The 13,503-nt window shown below is 40.3% G+C and overlaps 1 protein-coding gene across 1 annotated transcript in view; it reads left to right on the forward strand.

The window, feature by feature from the left end:
• The window catches only part of ARHGAP15 (Rho GTPase activating protein 15), a 320,935-nt gene that overhangs the window by 305,894 nt on the left and 1,538 nt on the right, over positions 1–13,503 (forward strand). The window lies entirely within an intron of this gene.

Genomic DNA, 13,503 nt, shown 5'->3' on the forward strand with positions numbered 1-13,503 from the left:
AGGTGGACAACCACCTAGTTTGGTAGCTCTCCCTGATAAAGGGCATTAACACAACCATTAGCTGTTGCTAAGTTAAATCTGTGCTGTGCCTGTATTATCAGATATACATTACTCTTAAAGCCTGGACTAAAGGAAACCAGCTATGAATGATTAGTTGTTCACAGACAAGGCCTTCTGCCTTTATGTATGGTCTTCCGTTGTTAAACCGCTGTGCCAGCTTTCCTAAGGACTCGGAGCAAAGAGCAGGGTCTCAGCCCGATGAGGCATCACCTCATGTGTCGAATAAAAAGAAAAATTCCAAGACCACCAGATTTGAAAGTGGTGTTTCCCTCTCCAGGCTGCATTGCTGGTGCAATCTGACTCGGTTTGTTTGCACCCTGGAAAGCCACTCCATACAAAAAATGGGTCCCGCAGCAATTAGGGAACTTTTATCCTACTTTCCCATCTCCCAGAAAGAGTAAGGAGGCGGGAGGGGGGGTCTGCAGAAGCCACTCTCTGCTTTGCCTCCTTACAGTCTAAACTGACAACAACAACAACAACAACAACAACCCTTTATCTCACTCTAATTTAAGCCATAGGAGCAGTCCGAGCAGTGGGGAGTGTAAATCTAAATTCCGTGCTGGGTTTGCAATTCCCAGTCCGCTCGCACAATTTTGGCCCCACCTTCGGATTTGGCCCATAGTGTTTGGCAGGCACCTTTAATTCATCCCGTCTTTCATACTTTGTGAATAGTCTAAGTTACATAATACCAGTGACAATTTGTTTATGGCAAGCGTTAGAGTCACTGTTTTATGATTATATTCAAACTTTAAGCCACATTTTGACATCCAAGGATCATCTTGCGTTCTCAAATATTATATACAATGAAGGTTTGTGTTCCAGTAAAAGGGGGGGAAGGAACTTTATAAATAACGTGACTTCTTTTGTCTGAAGAGATTTTAATACATTTGTCTGATCTACTGTTTTTGCAGTAGCTAGAATACAATTTGAATATATTAATATTTTCAGCAACTGTGCTCAGGGAGCCCAGTTAATAACTTATGCATGGATATATAGATGCACTTCAGACAGAGGTAATGTTTTTAGCCCTTATGTTGGTAATACTTAGAAACACACAATGAAAGAGCCTGTTCTTTCCTCCCCTTTGTTGTGGGCATGCATTGTGATGGTATGGAGCCAGTGTTCTTTCTGTTGTCTACACAGCCTGGATTCAATAAGCAGTTATATATGCATATTATGACAATGTGGTCAAGGAAACCAGATTTTTTTACTATACCTTCATGTGCCTGTACAGTATAAAATCTGGTATTTATTTTTCTTGTCCTCGTTCAATATGTTAACAAAATCATAATTTGATACAGGTTATGTTCGCTTTATAATTAAAATTACAGAGTTAGATGAAAATACAGCAAGATGTTGCTGAATGGAAAATATTTATCTTTTTGTACGATACGCATTATGGTGCAAAGTAAAATCGTAAATCTGTGGAGCAGCTAACTCCAGCCAAGCGTACAACAACTTGCCTCCTCCCCTGGTCCACAAGATGCAACCAGTTACCTCTGAGATGAGGGTTTGTCCACCCGTCTCAGCCCTGTTGTTACACAGCACTACCACATACTCTCCGGAGCTTTGCTGTGGTCTTCCAAAAGAAAACCCCTTGCCATGGAGATGAGCCAAGAAAAAGAGAATTCAGAAAAGTTCTGGTTTTGTTACAGATCCCACCAACCCCTCTCCCATAGCTTTCCTAGCACCTTCATGGACAAAGCACAACCTTTTCACACCACGTTCTCTGTGTCAGCACGAGACGCAGCCTCACCAAACCCCCTCAGGATAGCACTTGATCTGCCTTGAAACTGTTCCCACTTCCCAGATCATTGCCAGATCCACATTGCCAAGTCCAAGCCTTCACCAAACACTATCAGCAATCTTGGAGACCCCAGTAGCACAGAGCATATGGGACAACCCTATAGCATATGGAAGTTTCCCAGTAAATAAAGTTTGCTGTGAACGTCAGTTTGCCCATATTCAAATGTCCAGTCCAGAGAGGGTTTTCAGTAGGGCTGTGGCAGTAATAGTATCAGGCAACTTATGATCACATCCTAAGACAACCCAGATATGTTTCCATATCTGGATAACTGTCTCATCAAAAGTGTCATCAAAAGACTGAGCTTCCTTCAGAGCATCTCCCCTGTGGAAGTCACTGCAGCTGCTATGGACTCAGGGTCAGATCTTGAGGAATTTCAGATCTTGAGGAATATGCTTTGCATCTCTCCTGACCGCTATGGTGAGGAACCGCTTATCCTTTCTGGGTTACATGCTAACAGGTTTCCATTACTCTCCATATTAAATGATGTTTATATAGCTTCACATCCCAAAACTACAATATTTACTTCCGAAAGAGGCACTTTCTCAGCTTGTAAATCCATTTACAACCATTCATTGAAGATTAGACATTTTTTGCTGTAAGGGGAAGATCCATGGCTTCTGAATTTAGTCTTATTTGAAAGCCAGGCATCTCAGGTCTTCTGGAGCTCAAGGCAATGAAAAAAGTTATATGTAAGGCATTTAAGCTTCCTCTCTGAGAACAGCATGCCTATATACAACACCAACAAGTAAGACCATACAGGAACACACCCATTTGGCTGGTGGGCACTATCGGAAATTCTTCTCTGCCACTCTGTTAGGTGCATTGAGACATTTTATTCAGTTAAGCTATGACTGAGAGATGTGATGTTCTGGAAGCTGCTTACTCAATGAGCTGTCCCAAGACTGATGAGTACATGACTTGAGATCAACAGCAAGTTTGTACCTGTTGTTGCTAAACCCTTCGACATCTGTTAAACGTGATTTTGGTTAGGAGGTCTAAGAGACTCGTCTATGCTTTCTCACCAGTTTATCTAACTGTGGATTTTGATCAGGGTCATACAATCAGACATTAGCAAGTCTGGTCACTTGAAGCCTCAAAGATGAAAGAAACACAACTGCTGAGAGAGGTGGGGCTGCCTGTATAGAGAATAAAGACTTTTGTAAAGTGTCTAAGGCAGTTAGACCACAGTCATCTGAGACCAGTACATGTGTGAACGGGTATTTGACTTAAAAACAAATTAATGAGAAAATTCAAAGCTAGTTTAAAGCTAGGAAATATTGCAGAACTTGCGGTACTACAAAGGGTGCATCTTAGGAAGACACAATATATGGAAAATCCTCCACTCCAGGCAGTTCGGGCATTTAGTGCAATGGACTATACACATGCACAAAAAAATAAACATCAAGTTAAGGTGAGTGGACAAGACAGACAAAGTGTAAGTAGAAAAGACAATGCTGACATAGTAAATTCATTGCTCAAGGGCAAGTAAAATGTAAATAAGTTTAAAGAAATCAAAGACTCATGGCACATACTCACTAGTGCATTTAAGAGATACATTCATCCTACTCATGTTCAATATCAGGGCTGAAGCAATCGTGATGCTGGGAGGCATGTTAAAGCATCTTTCAAATCTGATACAAATGCAATGTGTATATATTGCAATAGTTGCTTGTGGAGAGCTCAGAACTGAACCTGAGAGAGTAAGAATCCCAGCTGAGGTCAAATCCCCTATAAAATCATCTCTGTTGGGCTGACCACTGCAAAAAGACTTTCATTTTAAGCAACAAGATGGTGATAATATAGGTTAAAAAAAAAAAAAATAGAGATTTTTACATTTAGGACAATTAGTGGGGCAATCTTAAAAGGTTTTCCTTAGTTTAAAAGACTTGAAACAAAACAATTTATGAAGTAGTTATATATATATATATATATATGTGTGTGTGTGTGTGTGTGTGTATATATATAAAAGAACTCACAGAAAAGGAAAATTTTGGCGAGAGTTTGTTCTCCAACTTTCATGGAATTCTCTGATTTCAACCTCAAAGATTAATGGTTGTCTCACAAAACTGAATAATTTATTCATGACACTGGAAACAGACAATGTTGTAAGTGAAACTAAGTTTTTCACAAGAAGCTCTAGACTCACCAGCAAAGATGCACTTCTGAGCAGGTTGTCTACAATTCAGCATCCCAGGTTGAAATTCCAGCCAATTGCCACTTTTTGGGCTTTAAGTCAGAAAATAAACCTGTCATATCCAGGGCTGAGTTATTTGCTGTCAACTGGATTACTGTAGCACAAAAGGGCTATAATTGAAGGCTGCAAGAGGTTATAGATTGAACATAGTCAAAAGCAGTAATTCCACTTAGTAAAAGTAGATATCATCCAAAATGAAAAACGTTAAGCTTATATAAGGTGAAATTCTGACTCCATTCTGGCTCCCAGTTCCTGGGAGTTTTGTCAGTGACTTTAACAGTAATCAAAATTTCACTCACTGTCAAGAGAGATGCTGCAAAGGGGGTGATGAAGTGAAAGTTAAAATAACTGTTAACCAGCGGCTTCCAAAATACATTTTCTGAGCACGGACTGCTGTCGAACTCAGTGTTTTCCTGATGTAGCAATGCAGACAGCCCTTCTGGGGACCGAGGGGGTAAAACTGTGCTAGTGGAGTACATCTAGGATGCGCAATAAGAATTACCCAGCTGTAACTGCTGATGTTCCCATTGTTCATCATCCCGAGGGCCACGGTGGAACTGGACTATTATACTTAAGCATGGTGGGGTATAGTTTGGAAGAAGCAATTTCAGAAAGCTGTAACATCGCTGAGTGTCGGTGCCGGGGCCGACACCCTTCCACCTGAACCACTCTTTTGGAAGACGGGTAGAAATTACTGCAAGAAAGACCATAATAGTGGCTGGCAGACACACTGAAGTTTGCTGGGAGGAGGAAGATTAAAATACTGAGTCTCATTATCTATTTTTTTTTACCAGTAAATCTGACCCAAAGAATGCAATTTGTGTGCGATTGCAAACAAGGCTCCATAGAGTCTCATGTGTATTTTGCATATACCCTCTGCTTTGGGCGTGTTGTAGAAAAGTGGCTTCTTTCGTGGAGTTAAAACCCAGCCGAGTTACCAGCAGAACTGGTGGCTCTGCAGTTTTGAACGTACTTTTTGTTTGTCCATCACTGAGCATGTCAAAGCCTCGGTGTCCCTGTCAGAAAACAATGTTGTTAATAACACTAATCCACCTTTATTAAGACCCTTTAGCTTTATGGAGGAGCACCAAATATTAAGACAAAGACAAGAGGATAATAAGGAAATATTTTTTTCCCTTGCTGACCTAGTTTCTAACCTCACTTTAAAATCTTCCATTGATTTTAATTATGCTTAATCTAAAGCTAAGCTCACAAATCTAGCAAGTTTAAGGGCTGTTTTTAAGTGAATTTTCTCGCCTGTCAGAGTTCCTCCAGGTTTCTACACTACAGTTAGAAGTTTATTTCCAGCCCAAAGTTGAGACAGCTTTCTGCCTGTAGGAAGCATCCAGCTCCACTACTGTACAAGGCGGGAGTTCAAACACTACCTTGCTCAAATCGAGCCTGTGTACAGCGTTCTTTACAGAACAATTGCAGGCCTTTTCTCATCAGCAATAGCCAGAGGCAGTAATAAGGGTGAAGGATATCTATCATGAAAAGTCCAGTGTCAATGTGTTCCCCCAATTTATTTACTGACCTTCAATGCAACAGCCATACTCCTGACCCTCATGAGATGAAGCCTAAGGGGAAATGGCACTGAGCACCAATTCCATATCCTGTTGTTCTGTGGTCTAAATTAAGTGCTAATTAATTACCACTGGCATCTTTGGCATTGCCTGTCAAATTGGATTTAGGATATCCTTTTGCTGTTTAAACAAATAGCCCTACATCTAAAGCTAAAACCCCAAGTGTTAGCATTTTCTTTACTTTTAAATTTTTATTCAAAAATTCAGCAAGTATGTCCAAGGATTTTGCAGGTAGAATTCAAATAAAAGAAACAGGAATTGATATTGTCAATTTTGATTAATAGTCCCTCATTAATAAACATCCTGTTATTCAGTTTCCACCTGCAGTTGCTGATGTTGCCTGGAATCAATTAACTCATATAATTTGATTTATTTTACAAAGACATTTTTGGATGTGCTGTGCTGATGATAAAGGTTCTATATTTACAATTCTTGATTTAAGGGAGATTGTTACTAACTGCTTTTTATTTTTAATGTTACAAGGAAATGTAGCTTCAGGCATTCTTGAACGAAAATATTTAAACCATTTAAAAAGTTAAATCTTTATTCATGTAAAAGTATCTGTTGCCTTCTGAGCCACACAAGCCACAAAAGCACACAGATACAGGACCTCTGACAGGTTGGTCTTTACAATAAGCTAGTTGTTCTGCAGGGAAAAAAAAAAAAAAAAAAAAAAAAAAAAAAAATAAATAGAATTAAAAAAAAAAAAAAAAAATCACAGCAAAAGTTATACTACCAACCAAAAATACAGTTAAAGCCTCTATGCATTTTATCTCTGCCTGAACATATATTATTCTGTGTAGTCTAACACTGCCTTTATCACTCTACTATCCAAACACCTCTAAGAAGTGCGTTAGCATCTGCCTAACATCTGTCAGGGGTGGTTTTGTTGTCTCCCATCCCCTTCCCAAGGAGAAGCTCACGCTTGCGGTAGTAGTAGGCTTTTGAAGAGGGGTTTGCTGTTGTTTGAGATATATGCTCCTACAGGGCTCTTAGAGAGGGGAAAACCAAATCCAAAACTGCAGTCAGAGGAGTCCGAGATGCTCCTTAAGGAAGTTCGTGGCCTCCAGCTGACTGTTACCAAGTGGCTGTCCCCAAACAGGCAAACTTCAGGCTCAGCAGCAACTTGCAGTGTGATAACACGGACTAGCCAGACCTCCTCCTCCCTCCAGACTTATGAGCATTAGTCAGAACCAGTTTGCATTCACGCACAAAAAGTTAAAAACCAAGCCAAACATGGAGGACAGAGTGCTGGTTATCAGTGAACGGAAGAACTTAGCAGGCCACCCAGTTGGGTCAGTTTTCCAAAAGAGAGACCTGGAACTTTTGCAGTAATAAGGAAGATTTTGTGGAAAGGTTTTTGAATCCATTTCTTTGACACAACATGGCTTGAGGAAGTGGGACCTGAGTCTCTGCCCACATCGGGCTCTGCAGCAGAGCCACCACAGTGTGAAGATGAGCTCCTGCCCTTGCTGTTCATGCCATGCTGGGACACCAGTGTGCACCACCCTGCCTTTGGAGCTTCTCTAACACAGGAGGTGGCCAGAAAAATAGAAACTATCTCAATACTGAGATGCAGGTACCACATTACTGTGCCCTCTTCACGTAGGCACAGCTGAGGGTGGAGGCAAGAGCAAAGCTCCCACTGTGCAGAAGAACAAGCAGGACTTCTCCAAAACACATTCCTGAACAAAGCCCCTGTAGAGGCCTGAGTCCCTTTAGATATCTAAATACGCTTCTACATCTTGGCCTCAGTCCCCTAGAAAATGAAGACTTCCCCTACAAGACAGGCATTATGTGAGGTGTGTGCAAAGGCAAGAGCACACGCGCCCTTCAGAAGGGAAGTCATACAGGTAGCAAAGTTCACCCAATGGTGAGAACATTTTATTTTTGACTGTTCTCTTATTAAACCAGGCTAAGCCAAAATAAATGCCTTTCTTCAGCTTTTCAGAGTCTATTCAGCCAACTGTGAACCGATGTTCAGAGTTAGTTTCGTTATTATTTTTGTTGAGGGCTAGGCTCCAAGGCAGTTCATCCAGGGAAGGGCTCGTGCTGTGAGGTATGCGGGGGATCCCCTGAGGAAGCCCGTTCTCCACTGGGTCCCTGTCAGCTGTCCAGCTACTATATATAGCCCTCCAACGGTCAGATTTAAAGGCTACTCTGCAGAAGAAGACAGCATCAAGTGCTCCTTCTTGCGTCCCAGAGCAACTGAAGAGAAGGGATTTTTCCCAAAGAGCTGTAATATGAACCCACAGCTGCAGAGCACAGGAAGCCTATGGAGTTTCTGTAGGCCAGGAGCCATGGAGGCTATTTTCAGCAAAAGCAAGCTCTTAAGTATGTCTGAACTATTTCTGACCCCTCTAGTAACGTATCATACGCCATGACCTGGTTTCTCTATTACCAGTCTTGGCTAGCTATTTTTTCAAATTCAACCTATGGAACAAAAAGAGATTTAAAATACCTTCGCATTTTACACAGGCAAAAGAAAGTAGTTTAGAACTGTATTAGTCCCCTGCAATCCCCGAATTGCACATATTAGTTGCAGAAGAAACCACATGACTCGTTTTGAAAAGCACAGACGTAGTGTTTCGGAGCTCCTCTATAAGCGTAAACCTCAGGTCGCAGGTACATACGCACAAAGCTCCCCCCTCCCAACGCGGTATGCACATTTCACAAACAAGCTGAGGATTCAACTGATAATGTTTGCATTTGCTTAGCTTCATCAGCTGGTGAATACCACTGTAATGCAACTGAGCAAATCATCCGTAAAGCCAGTACATAAATAATAATGAGGTTTAGTTTGCATTCATAAAATATCAAGAATCCCAATTTATTACTAAATTTTAAATTTATCTACGTTGCAGTGCGATGAATTGAACAGTTTACACAAATAGAGCTTATGGTATCAGGGGCTCACTTACCACCGATTATTTCCATAAGTCTCTCAAGATGGGGTTAAGTAACGTACAGGCCCTGAACCCTTCCCTCACGGCGGTTCTATTTTGCTGTCGGTCCTAACCTGGTATATCCAGCTGGATATGAATATATCTGCAAGGCTTTGACATGTTATAGAAGGACACCTATTTTTTGCTTGTGTTTTAAGAGGACTCTCAAAGCTGCTGTTGTCTTTTTGGTACCAAAACCCACTTCAGTTCTTCCTGAGGAACAACTACTATAGCTGAACTGAACTAAGTTTACAACAGCAACTGACATTGCAGTAATATGCTGTATCTCAGGAAAGTATGTAACAGGCCTTAAACAGGAAGGAAATACATTGAGAAGAAACCAGATAGTTTATCTGTGCATCATTTTGTACTTGCGCTTCCTTCCTAACACTGAAAAACCCATCTGCAAAAGCCCTGCCAAAATGTGCTTATACACACACACACAGACATTATCACTTCGTAGGACGGTACGTTTTATTATCAGGTTATTTTCCAGTACATTTGGCACAGTTAAGGTAAGTATATTAACTTTACTTCCAAATAAAGAAAACAAAGTTGTACTGAATGTCTCAGCCATCGTCAATGAGTTAAGAACTGACAGGAGGTCCAAGTAATCAACCCTGTCTACCGCGCCGAGCTTTCCCCTGGGACACCTCTTCTGATCGTACAATGTATCTGACTGGCATGGATGTAGAATTGCTTTCAATAAAGATTTTATTTCAAGGTTGGATGATTCCTTCCCAAATGTCTTGTCACTAAAGCAAAGTATGTGATACCTGTTATTTTTTAACTCCTGTGAACTAGCATTTGGGAAGGAGAGGAGCATAAAATGTTGAGCTAGAACCTGTTCATCACAAGAGGCTAATTTTAACACGTTCAAATTGATTGGAGCTCTGCAATAGCAAAATTCAGAAAAATGCTGCAGAAAAACAGGCCTATAACACTGCAGTGAGTTGGGGGTTCACCTCACTGAGGTGAGTTGAAGGCAGTTGAGCCATTCCCAGGGCCGAGTCCTTAAGCTAAAACATTATCTTTGTATATGCCTGAGTATATATAGCAAACAGATATTAGCTAATTTGAGGATAATTATTAGTAAGGTGAATCAATGGGATGCACTACTTGGACCCATTAAGGCAGTTCACAGGAACTTACAAACCAGCCCCACGGTCCATCAGGATGAGCAGCTCCGGCTGTGACCAGTGGTTGCTGACAACAGCTCAGCAAAGGTACAAAACCTGCCCAAATGGGCTGTCATGGAATAACCCGCTTAGAGAGGAGTCAGTTCTGAACTCTGTCAGGTTAGTTGTTATACCAAGAGGACAGATGTCATAACGTTTAATTTTTTTCCTGCTTTCTAGGGAGTTTTCTTTATTGCCATGCACCTTTAGATCTTGGTTTCTGTCTCTTGTGGCAGAGACTTCCCTAGTTACATTAAATATTGTGCATAGTGCTGGGGGACAGGATTCTGATAAGAACAAAACCTACTTTTAGCCCTCAGTCTTCTGATTTCAGGGGATGGCATTTTCTACACCTGCCATTCTGGCCCATAATATTTTATCAGCTGACCCGTTCTCACTCTTCCAGTCCCCTCATTTTGTAATGTGTTGCCCCTTAGTCAATATTACCAGTTCACGGAAGAGCAGTAGGATTGTCTTATTGAAAAAGTTTCCTTTAGATATAATTTAAAACACTAAAAGAGCACTAGGCATGGGTAAAACCAGTTCTGCTAAGGGTAGAAATGCCCCTGATATTGAGCAAACATGAATTCTCGTAGGCTGGAAAAGGCTAGGAAAGCAAGACTGAGCAACTTTCAGTGCACCTAGCAGAGGACAGCTCTACTCTCACTCTCCAGCTTACGGTAAAACAGTGCCTTTTCCAGTAGGGTTTTCCTCCCTCAGTACGTTGACTTTTCTCTTTAATTTCTTATATGCAGTAGGAACATCAAAATGTTGATGAATCGGAGTAACTGTTGAAATGCTTTCCCCTCCTCAGCAGTTACTACGGAGTAAAAAAGGATGAAGAACATTTCCTAACACCTAGTGTGATTGAAGTAATAATCCAGTGTGCTCTCTGAATGTCAAGATTAATAATGATTTTAGTTAGAGAGTTTGAAAAGTGTAGGTTTAATGGAACTAGAGCGCCAAACTCACCATACAATGACCCTCTTAGCTGTAGAGTTGCCCTGCTCTCAGTCACACGCTTTCCAGCTTACAGTTACCTTGGCAACAGCCAAAGCATAAATTCCAAGTATTTTTGCTTATATATCTGCCATTGACACTAGAGCCCTCCTATCAGACACTTCTGCTGTTTTAATACTTCATTAATTTCATTACTATTAATAATGAGAACTGTATTTTCTGCCTATCTACTGATTTATGATCTTAAAGGACTGAAGCCATTATTGAAGCTAACTTATTTGGGGGTAAAAAAGACTCTAGCACAGCATAACGCCCGACAATTTCTTGATATGGTTCCAACATCTGTGGCGCTGGATTATAGACACTTTCTAAAATAATCTTAAATTGATGGATCATTGCTCCTTTCATTTGGTCTTGACAAAATCTCTGGCATTTCCTTTCACTTTTTATGTTGTAAATGGTGGATCACTCTTTCTGCTCTTTTTCTTGCCAAAAAAAAAAAAAAAAAAAAAAGACCCTTTTTTTAGGAATTTTCTCTTTTAACAACTCAATTTCACTACAGTAATAGCTTTAAGTATGTGTATTTGGTTTTGGTTTGCTTTGACTTTCTCTTTTGTGGACAGTTTGAAAAAATGTTATAGAATTTCATTGGTAAATATTTGTAATTTTAAAAAGGCATAACATTCTAAACTTATCATTATTTTATTCAGGCTGGGTTGAATTCTTCCCTTCTCTCCCTCTAGGAGCTGTATTTTATCACAGATTATTTAACTACTCAGACTTTCCGTATTTTTCAAATTTGCTTGGTTTATAGTGTTTTGTATTTATGGTCATCATATGAATATGAATAGATAGAAAATATCAAGAATTTTCAAGAGAGTTTATCAATACAAGAATTATTTTTCTAGCATTAAGCTTAGGGACCTCAAATGCACATGGATATTCTTAGTGCCACGTTCCGTATTGATGAACCCCAGCAGATAGTCGATTCCTCTCCATCGCCAGCACACACCTGGCACATCCTCCCTTGCTTCGTGCTGTACCCTCACCTCTGGGGAGCTGGGAGACTGCAGACCTTGTGCTGGCAATGCCTGGACTCAAAAGCAACTTGTCATACAGGGAGGCACCTCCAGGAAAAAATAGGGGGAATTATTCTGCTAGCAGAAAGATGGCAGACAAGGACAGAGGGGTTGGCCATCCATCTTCCATTCTGTGCATCAGAAACATAGGATCTCAACACCTTACTCCAAATTTACAGATAAAGGCAGTCAGGACCCTCCTCTCCCTTCAGTAAATTGAGCTCTGCCACCCTGACTCTGGTCATCCACTTCCTCCCAGCAAGGTGGCTCTCCTCCAGATTCATCAATGCTGTCCGTTATCAACACCACCTCATTGCAAAGCCAAGGCTGATGCTAAACTGATGATCTCTAAATTGATGCAAGATACAGCTGCTGAACATGTTTATTTTTTTTTTCCCCCCTGGGTGCACTAATATGTCTAACCATGCTGATGGCATCTACCCATAATTTATAAGTTTTCCAATGTCTAGCATGTAACAATCTCAGCAGAAAACAAGTCTTTTTCACAGGGAGGCCCCAAGCTTAATGTATGTGCTTCTGTATAAGTGGCATTAAGCAAAGCAACCTCCTCACCCCCCTAACAAACATTTTTAATTGTGATAAAGATGTACGACGTCTATCAGAAGCCCACACAGTTATTCGGCAACAAAACTTAACTTCTGAGTCTTTCTGAACTCCTAAGAGGAGACGATATGTTAATATTACCACAGAGGAAAGATAATTATTTGTTTTCAATTTATAATAAAGATGCTATATTTTAAGAAACTAATAGTTAAGCCAATCTGATTAGTGCCATATGGAGAGTGTTCTGTGCAATGGACACCACAGTTGCAAGCATGAGGCAGAACTAAGTAATGCTTCCTATTTATATATGGGGGAAAAAAAAACCAAAACCACACCACACACACGAACGTTGATGTTCGAGCTATGTGGTAACCTACAGGATTGGCAGAAATCCACAAGACGATGCTCTTTGCAGTGTGACCCACCCATTAACATGAAAGAAACCTTTAAGCGACTGAAGCCATTATGTCTCATGATGTTTCGTTCACTTATAGCATAGCTTACTGTAAATTCAGCAACAGGTATGGGAAAACAGAGACAGCTATGATAATTTCTAAATTGCTGTCTGGATTTTGAAAAGGTAAACGAGTGACAATGAGAGCTAGGGGTAAAAGCAGAACTTGGAATATTTAAGTTAAAACTAACGGGTTAAGGAAGCATCCATAAATTCAAACATTTACATATTGAAGTTACATTTAGTTCACATTCCTTGGTTGAGCTGCGCAAATTATTTATAAAATATATATCTTCGTTTACAACTCTTTCCAACCTAGGATATATTTTATATTCTGGAGGGTTGAGGGAAATGGATTTTTACTTAGTTCGTACTCACCACTGCGGAGATTTATGCAAAACTGCCTACCTAAACTCCATCCATTAAACCTACACTGTTCTTAGACCAGACTTCTCCATCCTTAATGTCATTCCCCCAAGAATATTAAGTCTTAATACAGACATAAGATCAACTTTTAATAATAATAGTCCTCCTCTTGTAATTTTGTGGGTAATAAAGATATCAAAGGTTATAATCCTTGCCATTATTTTCTAAGTCATCTCATTAAGGTATGTGGTCTCAGTGTCTTTCAAGAAACTTTGTGTCAGGATAAGGCATGCAAAAGTCTTTAGTTATATAA

This window comes from Athene cunicularia (genome assembly GCF_003259725.1).
Source record: "Athene cunicularia isolate RWA chromosome 7 unlocalized genomic scaffold, athCun1 chr7_part1, whole genome shotgun sequence".
NCBI lineage: Eukaryota > Metazoa > Chordata > Aves > Strigiformes > Strigidae > Athene > Athene cunicularia.